Here is a 17,613-nt window from a genome sequence, read left to right as displayed (position 1 = left end):
AATTTTGTAACTTTTGAATCGTAGATAAAAAAATATTTTATCACCATTGAGAATAAACATAATCATTGTCACAGTACAGTAATGAGATGTTGTTGAAAAATACACTTTATTACAGTATTATTTTTAATTTGATAGAGAAAAAAAATTACTGTTTTACAGTAATGAAAATTCTAGAACCAAATTACCATCCAGACACATTATGCCCAATGTATTTTATATCTAAAATAATTTAACATACATATATTATTATTAATATAATTTCAATATTATTTATAATTATAATTTTAATTATCTAATTAAATTAAAATACTAAAAACAGCATCACGACATAGAGTGAAATGTTTCTTAACTGAAATTTCTAAAATCACAAAATTAAGGCAATTAATATACCCACACTGACAGTCTCCCAGTTTTTATTTAATAATATATTTAAATTTAATATATACTTGAAGCCCACCTACATTGTATAATACTAACAGAACTATATTACACTATGTAGGAAGCCTTCAAGTCAAAAAGGCTGAGAACCTATGCATTATGGAAATTAAATTTTGGTGAGAAACTGTGTTTAATTTAATAACTTCATTAATAGTTCCATTTAATGTCACAATCAAAACAATTTGTTTGATTTTGGGGTGAAAAGTGATCTACACCGTATCTCTGTGTACATACAGTAGCTGTGTTATTATGAAAGGACATATGAAGAGATTTTTTCACATGACATGTCAGTGCTGGTTAAAATGGCTCTGCTTTGAGTCCCTGTCTACCAAACAATCCAAAGCATTTCTCAGCATCTAAGCAAAGCCTGTCAGGGTGAGCTCACGATTGTGTCGTGACAAAGCGCCGGCATCCCCTTTCGCCACCAACATGAGCCAACGTGTGACACAAGCTCTCGCCGGTTCATGCTAGTTATTTTTAATGCACTATTCCACAGTCCCTTCACTGATGGCCCTTGAGCAAAAGCTGCCAATGTGGCAAAACTACTCGCAATGACAAAGGACAAAAACTCCCTTGAGAGTTCCCTCTGAGGTGTCTGAGAAAGGAAATAACCGTGACGCAACGTCATGTGCAGGGAGACGGTCGGAAACCTCTGGAACTACCCATGATGACAGATGCAAACACGCACATGCACACATCCACCATTAATATTCATTACGATAGTTAGCCTAATTTCTACTGAATCAACCAGGCCTTGAACTGCAAGCACAGTCAGCAAGAAAGTCTCACGTCACACCGCCTAAAAATATTACAGTCATATTTTCCCTTACTACTGCAAATGACTCTCTCCTTCAGAAACATGCTCATAACATGCAATGGGTGGGGGATCAATACATACGCTGTGCACTTTGGATTCAGCACAGAAATAAACCCACGCGCTTCAAGGTCTACAACAGTCAGCGAAAGCTCCTAGCCGAATGGATGCTGATTCATCAGTAGATTGCCAACGCAAAAGGTCATCCCATTTCCTATAATGGCATTTCCTGCTCAAAAACGGATGGCGGGCCTAACGGAACCTGAAAGAACCAGTTCAGCAAGATTATAAGAATTAGAAGGGTTCTACAGAAAAAGGCCACTGTACTCACCAGAGTTGCAGAAAGTTGTGGATCTCAGGACATAAATGGAGAGACTGGCCAGACAAAGAGGGAAAGAGAGCGCAGCTGTGTCGCTGTGCGGATCAGTTCATCAGCCTTTAGACTTCTTTCCAGGTTGATAACCGGCCCATTCTGCAGGCAGAAGGGCAAATCAAAACAACACACTGTCATCATGTCAGTTTAAGGCACGTTCGTCAGTCATGCGAGGCTGCCATACGTTGCACCTTCTCCGCATCAGGGTCTCTGTGGGTTTGCCTTAAGAGCACGGGTGAAATCACACAAGCCATATGTGCGCCGATTTACTTATCTCACGGTTAACTGAATACTTCATCAGGAACATCTCGTTAAAAAAAAAAAAAGAGGCCAAATGCTTCGACTTCTAGTTAAGTGTCTGACGTTTCTGTGAATTCACCATGTGTGGGAGGTTTTAATAAAAAAAAAAAAAAAAAAAGGTGTTTTGAATTCATAAAATGGTGTCACTGACCAGAGAGGGATCCCAGAAGTCTCTTGGGTTTTCTCTTCCAGGTCATGTGACCACGTGCTGCCACACTTCCAGAAGACTTGGGAGAGTTCCGTCTGTCCAGTGTACCTCACCCTTTTAAAGAGATGTAGAGGTATGAGAAAACATTCAAAACTTTTCAGATTTTATTACAATTGAATGAAATTGATGCATTACCTGAGCAACTCCTTACTCTTTCTCTGTACAGGAAGTTTACTTCTAAATTTGTATTCAAAGGTTCTCTTCTGCTCTTCCAAACCAAGAATCTGCAAAAAATTCAGAAATTCAGAAATTTTAATTTTTGCTGTGCAGTAAATGTTAATATCTCCATCACATTTGTCTAAATACAATACAAATATGTAAAAATATTATTTAATAAATATATATTTTTTTGTAAAGATGGAAATCATATTATCATCTCACAACATCACAGTAATGAATTTTACATTGGTTTAACCAGATATGTTTGTTATTTTTGTCATGTCCATTATTCAGGCAATTTATTTGGAAATATTTCAGACTTTATTTTCTACTAGAAATGTTTTAATCCAAACATGCAGGAATTGGTAATTATACATAAAACATATTTTACTGTGATTATATATATATATATATATATATATATATATATATATATATATATATATATATATATATAAATATAAAGATGTATAAAATTTAATACAAACAAAAAGCTTTTTATTACTATAATGATGATTAAATTAATGTATAATACTATATATGCTTTATATTTTTATTTTAGTATTATCTGAGCTTAGACAATACCCATAAATGAGAAATTAACCAATAAATTAGAGTAGCTCAAAAGGTAATATATCACAGGAATGATCTGTATGTATTGTTCCAGATTCTCATCCCATGTCTAACATACAAAATTGCATAAAATAAGCTTGCAGAAAAGTTAAGATTTTTCGAATATACATATTTTTTGTAACGGGGACCATCTCTTACATCTGTGACTGCACTGCCAAAACCAGTCTTCAGCTCCCAGTAACCAGAAATTCCTTCAAAAAGACAAAGAGACATTTATCAGCATACACTAACTAAATAAACGTCTGTCTGTGCGAAAGGTGCTCCCCCTAATGGTCATGTTTTGCATTGTTTGACAAGACTATGATGAATGTGTTCTCTAGCTCTGTGTGACATACTAGTGTTTATCAAACACGACATCTATTATAAAACTGAAAGTTCAGACTAAATTTTGATCGGATGAGCTGCCTTCAAATCTGCTGTAAAATACCAATAAACCCACATTCTATATTAATCCGTATTAATCATAGTTTTCTGTCAACAAGGATCAAACAATAATATAACTACTGACATATATATTCGGCCTGACAAGCCATGCTAAAGAAGATAAGCCATCTCAGAAACAGAAACAGCATCTCAAAAACTGAACCTTGACCTGTCTCAGTGTACAAAAACACTTAGGAAAGACTGCCATCTACTGGCAAACTCAACTACTTACACCTACTGTCAATCATTTTTCAGTTTGATGACCATTCTGGAAAAAAAGGAGACTTGAGGATGTCTCCACGTCTAATGTATTGGCACAAGAAAAACTTATTAAATATTTGCCCAGTCTGGACTCAGCTGCTCTGAAAACCAATTTAGCCAATTTATTTAGGGGCTTCAAGCAGATGCAGATAAAACACTTCGGTCCTCAGCCTGTGAGCGACTGTGCAAACCAGAAGTTAATCAGTTCCTCTAAAGGCGCTTACAATCTGATCTCCTGTTTGACATGGAGCCACTTCAGAGGGTCCCTGAGATGAAATTCTATAATGATGTAGACCGAAATTCAGCACAAGGGCTCGACACACAAATCACACTGTATTAATGTTTAATGATCTCTAAAAGCTTATATTCCTTTTTCGCTTTCTCAGGCTCCCGCGTCCCGGCGTTTACAGATTATCACCTGACCCCTACCCAAGGACTGTCCCAGTGCGATGGCGAACACACATCAGTGAGATTAAAGATCTCTGTTGTGATGGCTGTTACAGTGCTCAAAAGATCCATAAAACACATAAGTTATCTCCTTCCAACACACAGCCCAGAGAGCCAACCATACTCACATAGCCACCTCACCATCATCCAGTGTATTTAACAAAGCCTTTGGCCTCTTTTGTTAAATATTATGCTCAGTGAGTGAAACATGAATGATATCAAAAGAAACGCATATGGCGTACGTGTGTTTACATATGCTTTTCCTACCAGCGATATTTCCTTATAATATATTTACAATTTTTCCAATACTGTAGCAGTCACTCAAAATCTTTTTTTCCTCCCATAAATGAAATATTAATAAGATCTAAACTATTTATATTGTGAGCATTAATAATGAATCACAGCCCTTTCAACATTGTGCTTCAAAACGTAATATCTTGAGAGGAAAGCAGATATTTTTCCATTTTCATTTAGCCGGGGGGTTATAAATTAAGAGGTTCTGTGCTTTGCTAAATATTGTAAAAGCACCTAATGCATTCATCAAATAAGTAAATCTTTGTGGGCCAGAGCGGCATAAAACAGCGCTATTGAAATGTGTTTAAGCGTTTCATTACTTTCATTTACTAATAAATAAATGAATCAACTTGGAGACACTTCACTGGCTGTAAAATTTTAGAATCGAATGACATTTTCATGGAGACGTTAAAAGGGGAAAGATCTCCACAGGGCTTTTAGAGAAAGTGCAGACTCTTAACTCCGTCATGGAAAAAGTCAGCTCACTTCTGCCGGTGTGCAATTTCATTAACGCTTACATGCAGGCAGTCATTGATTTGCAAAGGAATCTCTCCGAAATGCAGGTCTAATCAATCAAACGTCTCCATTAATTTCAGCCGGGGCTGTCGCTTGAATTCACAGGGCCTCGGATGAAATTTTTATGGGTGGGCCCAAGGAGGTTTATAATACCCGGAGAAAGCTATCCGTTAGCTTCCCCATTCATCTCAATGACAGATGTTTGGCTGGTGAAAGACCTGACTGAAAGAAAAATATCTAGATACAGCATCTAAAAATATAATAACTTTTTTAATTGTGTGTGATTACATGGTTAGTTGGGTATTATTATTTGCATTGTTTTTCCCCACCAGTTGAGAAGGACTAGACTAGAATTTGTTTTTAAAAAATGTATTTACTTATACAACTATTATAAGTTTTTTAACTTAATATATATACAAGATATTATTATAACAAATTTACAAAATTCATAATTTTTATATAAAAATAATACAAATATTTACTTTTTTCTTTTATAAAATGTATATTTTTCTTATGTTTCCCTGCTGTCTGTGACACAATCAAAACAGACCTGTGACCCATTTTTGGTTCTCGACCCCTAACGGAGAAATACTGCTGTATAAGACCTTAGCAGACCCCACTTATCATAACTTGTCCCCCCAGCAGATTTAAACAAATATAAAAAAGGAAAAGCCACACAGAGGCCAGAAAAATAGACAGTAAATAAGATGTTATTTTGATATATTACTGAATAATTTTCTGAGCTGAACAATCACGTTTTTGTGGTACCGGGATTATACATCAAGTGTATATTCTCCCAGAAATATTAAAATCGTTGCTAAGTGTATGTCACCGTGCAATAAAGAAAACACTGTTGAAAGCAGTTTTTTGACCAGCAATGAAAATAATGCGGGCGTGATGTGTGAGAGAGTTCGGTGGTTTGCTTTCTCATGACAAAATGCTTTGAAAGTCAATTTGAAAAGTTGAGCAAGGTTTAAAAGTGAGCTGCAGTTTCAGCAGCCCGAGTACAGCGAATGGAGCCGACCAAGTGCAGAGGGATTACACAGGAACAAAACAAGTCAAGAAGCAGTAAGCATAATGTTAGGAGAACTGCTTATGTGCAGAAACAGTCTGCCAGGGCTGTGAGAGCCTGTCATTTCCACAAAAACACCCAGCAAAGGAGCTTATCGAGGAACCTTTAAAAGCATTTCATCAACACCAGCTTGTATGACTTTGCCACTTCTTTTCATTCTCTGCGATACAAACCTGTTCTAAATGCAGATATTATTGCATAATCATGCCTTGAGTCACAAATCTAGAATACAATATCGCTACTGTTCACACAAATGACTTTCAAGGTATTATAACTGTAGGATTTAGTAAACAAGAGACTTATTGTGTGGGTAAATGAAAAATAAAGGCACCGAAAATGTATTCATGCTGGTTTCAATTATGAAGCAGTGATAAAAAATTCAATTTTGTTTTTTTAATCGAATTACTTTAAATACGCCAAGTGATGTAACATTCAAGAAAAAAATCCAAAACTGGCATCTAAGAGCTGGGCAATAATATAATTTTTTAGTCTTTATTCAGAAAAGACATATTAAATCAATTAAAATGTCAGTAAATACTTTTGCATTGTTACAAAAAGTACAGTTCAAATAAGCTGTTATTTTAAACTTTTTATTGATAGAAACCTGAAAGTTAATTGCGGTTTCCACAAAAAAAAAAAAAAAAAATAAATTAAGCAGGTTTTTTTACAGTGATATTAATTAGAAATGTTTCTTGAGCAGCAATTCGTTATATTAGAACGATTAATTTTGAAGCATAATATGACAATAAAAACTGGAGTCATGGCTGCTGAAAATTCTGTTTTAATATAATAAGAATAAATAAAAAGTTTTAATAATAAATAAAACGAAAACTTTAACATGATAAGCTACTACTAAATATATTGTAGAAACTTAATTTTCTGTAAAGATGCTTTGCAACAACTTATATCGTGAAAAGCACTATACAAATAAACTTGAATTGAATTAAAATGCAAAACAGTTTTTTTAAATTGTAATACTATTTCACAATACTGTTTTTACTATATATGAAAGATACAAGCATTGGTGAGCATAAGAGACTTCTTTCAAAAGCATTAAAAAACTCTTTAATAGTAGTGTAAATACTAAAACACATTTAACAAAGATCAGTGTGCAAAGTCAGACAATAATGTAACAGAGTTAAAAGGATTCATTTAATATTAAAATGGCCACACAAATGGACTCTTTCCTCACCCCTCTCAATGTGCTTTGTTCTACATGCAAGTAAGATAAAAGGCTTGTGCACCAGTTTTCAATAGCTGTATCAGCTATCCGTACACACGCGTATTAACCCAGACGAGTCATTATACTTTATATGCCCTTGACATTAATTGAGAGCTAATGGCATTTCATAGATATCCTTTATTTGACCCCTTTTGTGCTGAGCGGCTTTTGTATATTGTGGTTTGTGCTGAGCTGAAGAGATTATTTAGTCCCAGAGGAGCCTATTTTACATGTGTATATATTTGTGTGGGGGGAGGTAGTTGTCCCATAATACCCTTCACAGTGTGTGTGTTTCTAACATATGGGTGGAGTTCTTCTGAAGTCGCTCGCACAATCTGTGAAAGGGCAAAGCTAACGACTCAGGCCAAGAGCCTATAAAATATTGCTGTATAACACAGAGGATGAAGGAAGTGGCCGCCCACGGAGCAAAACATTACTTATTAGTGTTCTTGATTATGGTTATTGATCACTGACAGCTGAACTGAAAAGTTCAAATGCTTAAATGTGGATCTCGTTCAGTTAATATTACTGCATTTGACTACAGATGATTAATGTGTCATTGCAGCAACACAAACTGACACACTTGTTTTGTTGAAATCCATATGGCATAGTTTTATAAACACTGCAATCACTTGGTTCTTTAATTTGTAAAGGAATAATACATAAACTATCAAACACTCACCCCTGTGTCGTTTTAAACCTGTATTGTTTTCTTTCTTCTGTCAAACAAAAAAGCAGATGTTTGGCGGGATGTTGTTTTGACGCTGTGGTTTTCCATACAATGAAAGTGAATGGGGGTTGCCAAGCTCTAAAACTGACCAAAAAAAAAAAGTACCATAAAAGCACAATAAAACTAGTATACACTGAATGAATCACAGTCTATATCACATGTCTCATGAAGCCATATGATAGATTTATATGTGGAAGACACCAAAATAAGTCACTATTCACAAATGTCCTAAACTTTTTTCTTATTTGTACATGTTAAATGTGTACACATTCATAAATACATTTATGTATATGATATATACACACATCTTACACACACTTTTATCAGGTCAGTGATACATATATATACATATATAATGTATATATACATTGTATGTGTGTGTGTGTATATATACAGTACAGGTCAAAAGTTTGGAAACATTACTATTTTTAATGTTTTTGAAAGAAGTTTCTTCTGCTCATCAAGCCTGCATTTATTTGATCAAAAATACAGATAAAAACAGTAATATTGTGATACATTATTACAATTTAAAATAATTGTTTTTAAATTTATTATACTTTTAAATTATCATTTATTTCTGTGATGCAAAGCTGAAATTTTTAGGATCATTATCACATGATTCTTTAGAAATCATTCTAATATGATGATTCATTATCAAAGTTGGAAACAGTTCTGCTCCTTAATATTTTTTCAGAACATGTGATACTTTTTTTAGGATACTTTTGATGAATAAAAAGTAAAAAAAAAAAAAATTAGAAGCTATGTTTTTAAAATATAAATATTTTGTAATAACAATATACACTACTGGTCAGTAATTTGGGGTCAGTATTTTTTTTTCTTTCTTTTTTTTTTAAATGAAATCAATACTTTTATTCAGCAAGGATGTGTTAAATTGATAAAAAAGTGATAGTAAAGAAAATATATTATTAGAATATATATTATTTAGAATTTTTTTTTTTATTATTTTGAATAAATGCAGTTCTTTTTAACCTTTTATTCATAAAATATATTAGACAGCAGAACTGTTTCCAACACTCATATAAATCAGAATATTAGAATGATTTCTAAATGATCATGTGATAGACTGGATGTTACATGTGACACTGAAGGCTGGAGTAATTATGCTGAAAATTCCGCTTTGCATCACAGGAATAAATTATTTTTTTTAAGTATATTCAAATAGAAAACTATTATTTTAAGTTGTAATAATATTTCACAATATTACAGTTTTTTCTGTATTTTTGATCAAATAAATGCAGGCTTGATGAGCAGAAGAGACTTCTTTCAAAAACATTAAAAATAGTAATGTTTCCAAACTTTTGACCTGTACTGTATGTATGTATGTATGTATGTATATATATATATATATATATATATATATATATATATAAATAATGTTCTAGATTTATGTTATTATTTTATATATGTACTTATTAATTTCTTGAGCTTGACAGCCTTTAGTCACCAGTCACAATCAAAAGTGACAGTTAAAACTTTTACTTTCGGTTAACACAGAGAAATGTGAAAGACTGCAAATTAGCTTTTAAAGTAGACAGAAAGGGAGATGTGCAGGAATGTTTAGCAAAACGGTTGACACTTTCACACCTTTATGATTGGAGGGGTTCTCCTTTAAAGGCTTTTAAGTCTTAATCCAGCAAAAAGGCTCCAGCAGAAATTCAAAGGCATTCAAAGGCACATTTGAATATCTCCACAGCTCTGTACCTCCCCCTCCAGAGAAGAACAGATAGCGATATCATGTGCTTTACCTTCGGTTTTATTAAAGTGAGGGATAGTGTTGTGATGTCACAGACAGTTCTCATCGAGTTAAGATTGAGGGGAATTAGCCGATAGATCAAATCCCTTAACTTCGTGGGAGAAATCACAGCGCTAACTAATCTGCGGCTCAGATTTTCCTGCAGGAAGCAGATTGAGCCACAACTTGTGATGTGCTGTTGAAAAAAAATGTCAGAAATCAAACAGATCCCATTAATTACATTACACTTAAATGACTTCAGCATCGTGTACTATCGACGAAATCCTGCTCATCTGGTTTCTGGCAGTCTTCACATAGAAAAAAAGCATCCATTGCAGTTTATACAGTATATGGGTTAACAGTATCACATGGCCCTATTCCAAATACACTATTTGTTAAGTCTTCCTCGTATTTCAGATCATTATTGTCTTCTACAGTTATGTGGAGCAGCATAGCATAAAGAATCAATATAAGCTCTACACTGATCTTAACAATGACAAAGCAGTATGTAAGGGTATATTGACTGAGCCTTTATTCACACAACAAGAGAAATGCCTACCTAATAAGTATCTTCTTAATACTTGCTAAGCCACAGTATTTTGTTTAACCATTTCAGGCGGTTCAGAAAAAACATAAGTTCAATATTTGGCCAAAAAAAAATTCTCTTTACTGATGGGTAAGACTGGCCAATAAAACATCATATTTTTTAAGCAAGAAGAGAAATATAGCTAATAATAAAAATAATAATAGTGTGTGTTTTGTGTGTCTATTTTTTACAGCTGGGGAAATGTAAAACAAAGTAAAATGAATTATTTATTTACACACACATTACCATTCATTTTGTAAAGAAATTAATACCTCTATTAGGCAACAATGCATTAAATTGTTACTAAAAATACATTTATATTGTTTAAAAAAAAAAAGATTCAAATTTTTAATAAGTTCTGGTCTTTTGACCTTTCTATTAAAAATCTAACACAGTTTGTTCAAAAGGCTGGAGTCAGGTTTTTTTTAAAAAAAAGAAATTAATAATTTTATTCAGCAAGGATGCATTAAATTGATCAAAAGTGCAGTAAAAAAAAAAAAAAAACCTTTTACATTGTCACAAAAAAAATAAAATAAATGTGAATCTTTTGCACTTTATATTCAAAGAATATATAAAAATGTAATTATAAATACATTAAAACAGAAAAAGGTGTTTTAAATTGAAATAATATTTTACAAAATATTTGTTTTACTGTATTTATTTAAAATTCCAATTATATTTCTGTACTTTGATTACATAAATGACTTTTGTCCACAAACTAAAAACGCATTAAATTGATTTAAAAAAAAATAATTTCAATTGTAATCAAAAGATTCAGATTCTAAATAAATTGCGGCCTTTTGACCTTTCTATTATTCAAAGAAATCCATCACAATTTCCACAAAAATAATAAGCAATGTTAGAATGATCTCTGAAGGATCATGTGACAATGAAGACTTGATTATTGGCTAAAGAAAACTTTGGCATCACAGGAATAAATTCCATTGTTAAATATATTAAAATAGAAAAATTGATTTTAAATTATGATATTATTACACAATAGTAAAAATTTACTGTATTTATGTACATTTTTTGAAAAAAAAAAATTTGTGTAAACAAAAGATTCCCAAAAAAAAAAAAAATTCTAACCCCACATTATGAGTGGTATCTTTAGGCATATACTAACACACACACACACACACACACTTTACCTACATTTTTACATTTTAATAATGAAAAATGCCTCACATGAACATTTTTGAGTGATGGCACCAATTTGAATCTTTGAATCAATTCATTGAAACAGACTGTTTTAATGACGTCCAAATTAGACACTATTAAAACATCACAGTCATTAGTCTGAGTAAAAAATCTATCAGAATTATAGTGAAATTCACAGAATATTGCCAACAAAATCATCTTAATTATATTGTGAATAGTTTATATATCAGCCAAATCCTCTTGAGGGCAAATATAAGGACACAGAATTCAGATTTCCAGATTTACACACAGTACACCGCACAGAGCTGAGAAGAAACTCGTGCCTCTTTCCTCAATCTGTGCATCCCCAGAACACAGCAGCGTAACTGCTGACTTAGCTGCGCAGATGCTTTGGAAGAGCGAACGGCATCGGCTCAGGAAAGTGTGTCAGGCAAGCATATTTGTTATAGAGAGGGGCAAGCCAAGAGTTATCCTGAACAGACGACAACAACAACAACAAAAAAAAGGCCCAAGGTGAACCCGCAGTCAAAACAAGGCCGATGTTCACAGGTTTAAGACGGCAAATGTCACTCAGGAGTCCATTTCGGTGGCTAAAAAAGACTTTTCAAGCAGCGGGTCACACCTTTCCCCTCACACCCCGCCCCGCTGGGTTCAATCTGCCTATCTCCACGGTCACCACACTCTGGAACGGAGGCCTTGCCAGGGAGCAGGTGGGAGGGCATCAACAGACATGAGGCAGAGCTTTTACTAAAAGCTCCAGAGGCTCTAGATTTTATTAGAAAGCATTTGCACAGAAGCAGTCTTCCTCTCTCTCCTCCTCACAACGCCGCCGATCACTCTCCGTCCGATAACAGGGGCGAGGCTGCTGAGAAAATGCTGCATCATTCATGGTTGGGTGTCTCCTCACGTCACGCCATGTGACCCGCTGACACACTCCCATCTTGTTGGGGGTTGGGTACGAAGGCAGGCAGAAGCATGGTAGGAGAACCTGACCAAAGCTTCGTGCCATAGTGACACTCAGCGGATTATGTCTAAATAAAGCCTCGGCATTGCATGAATCACTCTGCTACTGATCCCACTGCTCAATGAGAAAGGAAGAGAGGAAGAGAGAGAGGGAGGGAGCAAGAAAGCAATGTAAAAAAAAAGGCAAGGGAAGGGAATGTGAAATGGAGAAGGCGTTCATCACTGGAGTGCCATGGCTTAGGCTAAGAGGCTTGAATAATCAGTGGTTAAGCTGTCAGCCCTTCTTTTGCACCTACCGCGTGCTACAAACTCCTGTGCACTTTTAATCAAACAAAAACGCTGAGATCCAACCAAGCTGCCAAGACAGCATTATAAGACAGGCTTCAAAGTCTCTTTAAGACTTATCCTGACACATTATATTCCTTGCAATGCACAGGCACTATACGGCAGACACATCTTCTCAAGTCTCCGACGTAAAGTCCAAGTCGAGTTCCCAGTCTTTGAGGTGAAGAGCAAGTCGAGTCTCGAATATTCTTTCAGAACAGTTTTCTACTACAGGTTGGTTTCATAAACCTTTTTGAAGGGCAAGCGATTTTGCATATTCACACATTTCTAATTCAGAGTCCAAGTAAAGTCTTAAATCCCATTGGTAACAGCTGTGCAGGTTGGTTTAATAAACCTAAACCTTTTATTATGTTGTTTAATATGAAATAAAAAACAAGTCTCAAGTCAAATGTTTTCAAGTACAGTTTGAGTTTCAGGTCTCTCAAGAAGAGTTAAGAAAACTTTTCTCTAAACTACAGTTTAGTTTTATAAACCTTGCTGAAGAATAATCAATTTAATACATTTTAGAGTGGCAGGATGGCTTGCTATAATAGTAATAATAATAAAAAAAAATTCCATTTGTTCTTATAATTATTTAACCACAAAAGTTATAATAATAGGATAAAAATGTATCAAAAGTTTTTATTAAATTAAATGTAATTAAAAATACTGAAATGTATTATATTTAATAAAATAATGTTCCTTTGTCAATTACCAATAATGATTAAAAAATGATTAAATACTCTTATTTAATAATAATAATAATAATAATAATAATAATAATAATAATAATAATAATAATAATAATAATAACAATTGAGGAAAAAAGGAAAAATAAATTCTAACAAATCTAAAAATATATTGCTAAAAATGGTTGAGATCTGAATTTTCCACAGATCTGTGAATTCCTTAAACTTTTCCAGAACATATCCATTACATCACTGGAAACTTAAAATAACCTTAACATTAAAAAAATTAATAAAGATTCCTGGAAATATCTAAGAAATAAAGCTCAACAGGAAAAATAAATCCTTGTTGTTGAGCCCTGGATTTTGAATTTGGAATCTCAAGCCAATTATTTTACAACTCAAGCACAACTTGAGTCCAAGTCTCAGACTAGAATTTCTATATCTGCCATACAGAAACACAGAGAGCAGCACATGTGCATTCAGTGTATAGCTTGGAATGGACGCCATGACTGATTAAATTGGATCACTGACAGATTAACAACAGGATGACCTGACTTAATCAAACAGCCAGCCACATCAGAAGCTTACACGACCCACTGTTCTACAAATTCAGACAAGCCTGCAATGTCTCCCTAACCTTTTCCAAAACATCTCCGATCCACTACATCACAGGAAACAATAAAAATAGCCACGCCACCCAGTCAAGCATTAAGAACGATGGCAGCGGGGGGTCCAGGGCCGGTTCGACTCCATCCCCTACCCCCCTCAGCTTCCTGGGTCCTGATTGATCTCACGGCCCATCGGCGGGTTAAATTACACTGCAGAGTGGCTTTGCGGAGAGACAAAGGGCCCAGGATTTCACAGGACATAATTCTTTCCGGGCCTTAACTTTGAAAAGGTGCAGCATTCAATTTCAGCCCTCGGCAACACTTTGCATTCGCTTATGAGTTATGACACAGCCATGAGGTTTTTAACTTACGATACGGCCATGCGGAGGAGACCTGCGTACCAATCAGACTGAATGGAGGATGGGTGGGAGAAAAAAAACACAAACTCTCTGTCAGCACAGAGCATCAGTTATAGCCAAATTTAATACAGTAAATAAAAGCGGCTCATCTTCTGGCTCAAGCTAAAGATGAGCTGGCTTTTTACCACATCCTACTAGCAGAAAGCACTGAAGTAACATCGAAATGAAATCATTTACATGTACATTCATGTTTGGATCTCAGTCCGAAGTGACATCCAGGCTCCCATAGTTTCCTGGCACGCTGGGAATGGAGAGGAAGCCCAGGGAATGGCAGAGGCCTTTTGATACGGCAACTCTGCCGAACCAGCAACTCGGAAGCCAGGACAGCATGAGATCCGGAGAAAAAAAAAAAAGCACAAAAAGACCAGCTGCTTCGAGATCATGGGCATCAGCAGAAAAAAAAATGTCTTGTTAGAGAGAATATAATTGAACTTGTCTGGAAAGTAATAGCTTTTCCTAAAACTTCATGCATCTGTTTCATGAAAATATACAGTGAGGTAAATATGCAACTGAAACTAATCTAAAGTGGTTTAAGAGAAACAAGTCCTCATCGATGACATTTCCAATTTACTCTAGCTTAAGAATCTGCCCATATTTGTAGTCACACTACGTGATAAGCACAGCTTACCAATATAAGTCCAAGAGCGAACAGCTAAAAAAGGCACCATCCAAAAATGCAAATCCTGATTGCCTGACAGGAACATTTCAAAACACTCAAGCTGTCAGTGAAACAACTTCAACATCCAAGAACCTACTAGATCTAAAAGTCACAGTTCTTTATAAGTCAAGCATTAAGGCACGTCTTACTTCTCAGGAGGTGCCGCTATTTGTGCAGTGGTTTAGAAACAATATAAAATCAGCAATATGAAGCCGCTGGGTTGTTTTAGAGTAAACATGAGGGGCAGCTCCTGTAAAAAGTCACTGAATGTCCTTCTAAAAGGAAACAAGTTACGATAGTTTTCTAATAAAATAAGATATGCTAATCACATATGCTGTTTGCCTCTGAAGAATTTTGATGAAATCCACTTTACAAGAACTGGATATAACTAAACAGATAAATGCTCAGTTAAAGAAAGTAAGGTAGCATTTTTCATTCCTGTTATTCCGTCTGTGTTAGTTGAAGATTTGTTTATTGTTTGAACAATCACTCCTTTATTCCACAGTTGGAAACAGGCCAACAAGGCAGCAAAGGAATAATGGTGTTAATTAAGACACCTGTTCTTCTCTGAATTCACTCAACTAACCTTTCAATAACCCCAGAAAATTCTACTCTATATTTAAAAACTGATTAATAAAGAAAATATGTTCGAGTATAATGTGCTTGTATAAAGAGCAAGCACTGGGGATGTAATGGCTTTAATCAGATTGATTGGAAACATCTTTACTGCTAAAGTGCAGGAGACAAGTTTGAGATCTGTTAAACCATGGGCTGGTATTGATGTTTGCACCACTTCAATCTCACGCAGCACCCATTCACATCAAAGCACTGAACTGGATGAAGACCTAAGCAGTTTTTTGTCTGCTGTGCTCTGTAGATTTAGACCTCTACGCAAGTATATTAACGCTAATGCTTCTAGCTATTCGATTTCATGCGTCAGTGCATCCTAGAATGCAAGTACAAACTTCTACGGTCAGTTTTCTCCTTCAGGTCAACAACTGTCTTGATAGAGCAATAGTTCCCAATAAGAGAATCTTATAAACATTAACAACTCTTTGTATTCTCTCTATTCTGATAAGACAAGGATTAAAAAGATGGTTTAAAGGGATATATCAGCCAAAAATTAAAATTCTGTCATTTAATTACCATCATGACATTTAAGACCTTTATGTTCTTCTGTGAAGCACAAAAGAAAATGCTTTGAAGAATAAACTGTAGGTAACCAAACTCAAAATATCTTCTTTCATGTTCTACAGTAGAAAGTCAGTCATATAGGTTTGAAATAACATGAAGTTGAGTAAATGATGACGGAATAGTCATTTGATGAGAATTATGCTTTTAATAGCTCCCTTTTTGGATACTAAGGTATTGCTGCCAGATTTGTGCAAATATATGTTAAATGAAAAAGTGCAATGGCAGATAGACTGTATTAAGGATGTGAATGGCATCACAAAATTGTAATTGCGAGTGGGAAACTCTCGATTTTCTTTGAGCCCAGAGTTTCTGAGTTGGGGATGTGAAAGTGAGAAAAATGGCAGACAATGAATTCAACATCTGTAGTTGATGGTAAATTTGAATATTTATTTATTGCTTATAACAATTCCATTTACAGCACCTTCATGTATTCAATGAAGTAAAAACCCCTGATACGCATTCTTCATTTTGTAAAAGTAGAGTTAAAAAACCTTTCTGTATTTTTGGTATATATTTTGTTCCGATCAATGTGATTTGAATGTGCCTGACATCGTAATTACAACTTCCCAACTCATAAATACAAACTTCCCAGGAGGACGCACAGTCATTTCTGTCCCACTAATTTCAACAAGCACTGAATGTTTATAAATGCTTCCTCAAACTATTGGTCAGATAAGCAGATTGTGCTGCCAAAAACTGAACAAATGCTGGGCTGAGCAATGTTATTAAAAGTGCTATGGTTACACTTAAAAAAAAAAAAAAAAAAAATCAGATTACAAATGGATTACTTGTGGGAAAAAAATATAGAATTTTAGAATTTGTATTTTTAAGAGTTTTAAAAAAAAAGTATTTACAACAGAGCCACAAACGTTAAATAATTACGCTTTAATAGATTTGCAGTCCTGTTGTAAATATCTTTCAAAAATACAAAAAATTATGCTAAAATACTTTTTTCTAAAAAAAAAAAAATAAAACACACAAGCACTTGCATTGTGCACAAAGTATGTTTCTGACCATATTAAATGTCTGAATTAACAATGAATACCTTACTGAATATGTCAGTCCAGTAGTTACATCATGATATGGGTAATCCTAGAACTGAAAACCATCTGTAAGTTTCCTCTAAAAACCTCAGCATTAAACAACTCTGACACACAGAAAATAAACTGCTGCAGGGGTCAAGGACAACACAGAGGAAGCGTATGAAGCTAAAGTACACACTCGGTTCATGGTGCGGTGCATTGCTTTAACAGCATATCCATAGCCAGTGGGCATTACACCGCTTCAGATAAAGTCTTAGATAGACGAAGTGGTAAGTACTGAATTTGGGCTTGAAAACAGTGACCTCACAGATTCTAATCCCTCATC

General features: G+C 34.6%; 1 protein-coding gene across 5 annotated transcripts in view; it reads right to left on the bottom strand.

Moving 5' to 3' along the window:
• The window catches only part of LOC109095879 (poly(rC)-binding protein 3), a 56,047-nt gene that overhangs the window by 37,940 nt on the left and 494 nt on the right, over window positions 1–17,613 (bottom strand). For all 5 annotated transcript variants that reach the window (XM_042730509.1, XM_042730508.1, XM_042730511.1 and 2 more), the window contains exons 2-5: window positions 3,064–3,116; window positions 2,269–2,357; window positions 2,077–2,187; window positions 1,584–1,724 (exon numbers count right to left, since the gene is read on the bottom strand). The gene's annotated coding sequence lies outside the window, so the exon portion shown is untranslated. The remainder of the gene's footprint in view (window positions 1–1,583; window positions 1,725–2,076; window positions 2,188–2,268; window positions 2,358–3,063; window positions 3,117–17,613) is intronic.

Source organism: Cyprinus carpio, chromosome B9, assembly GCF_018340385.1.
Source record: "Cyprinus carpio isolate SPL01 chromosome B9, ASM1834038v1, whole genome shotgun sequence".
In the NCBI taxonomy this organism is placed as follows: domain Eukaryota; kingdom Metazoa; phylum Chordata; class Actinopteri; order Cypriniformes; family Cyprinidae; genus Cyprinus; species Cyprinus carpio.
The sequence above is the reverse complement of the archived record's forward strand: the minus strand, read 5'-3'. Positions and strand labels throughout refer to the sequence as shown.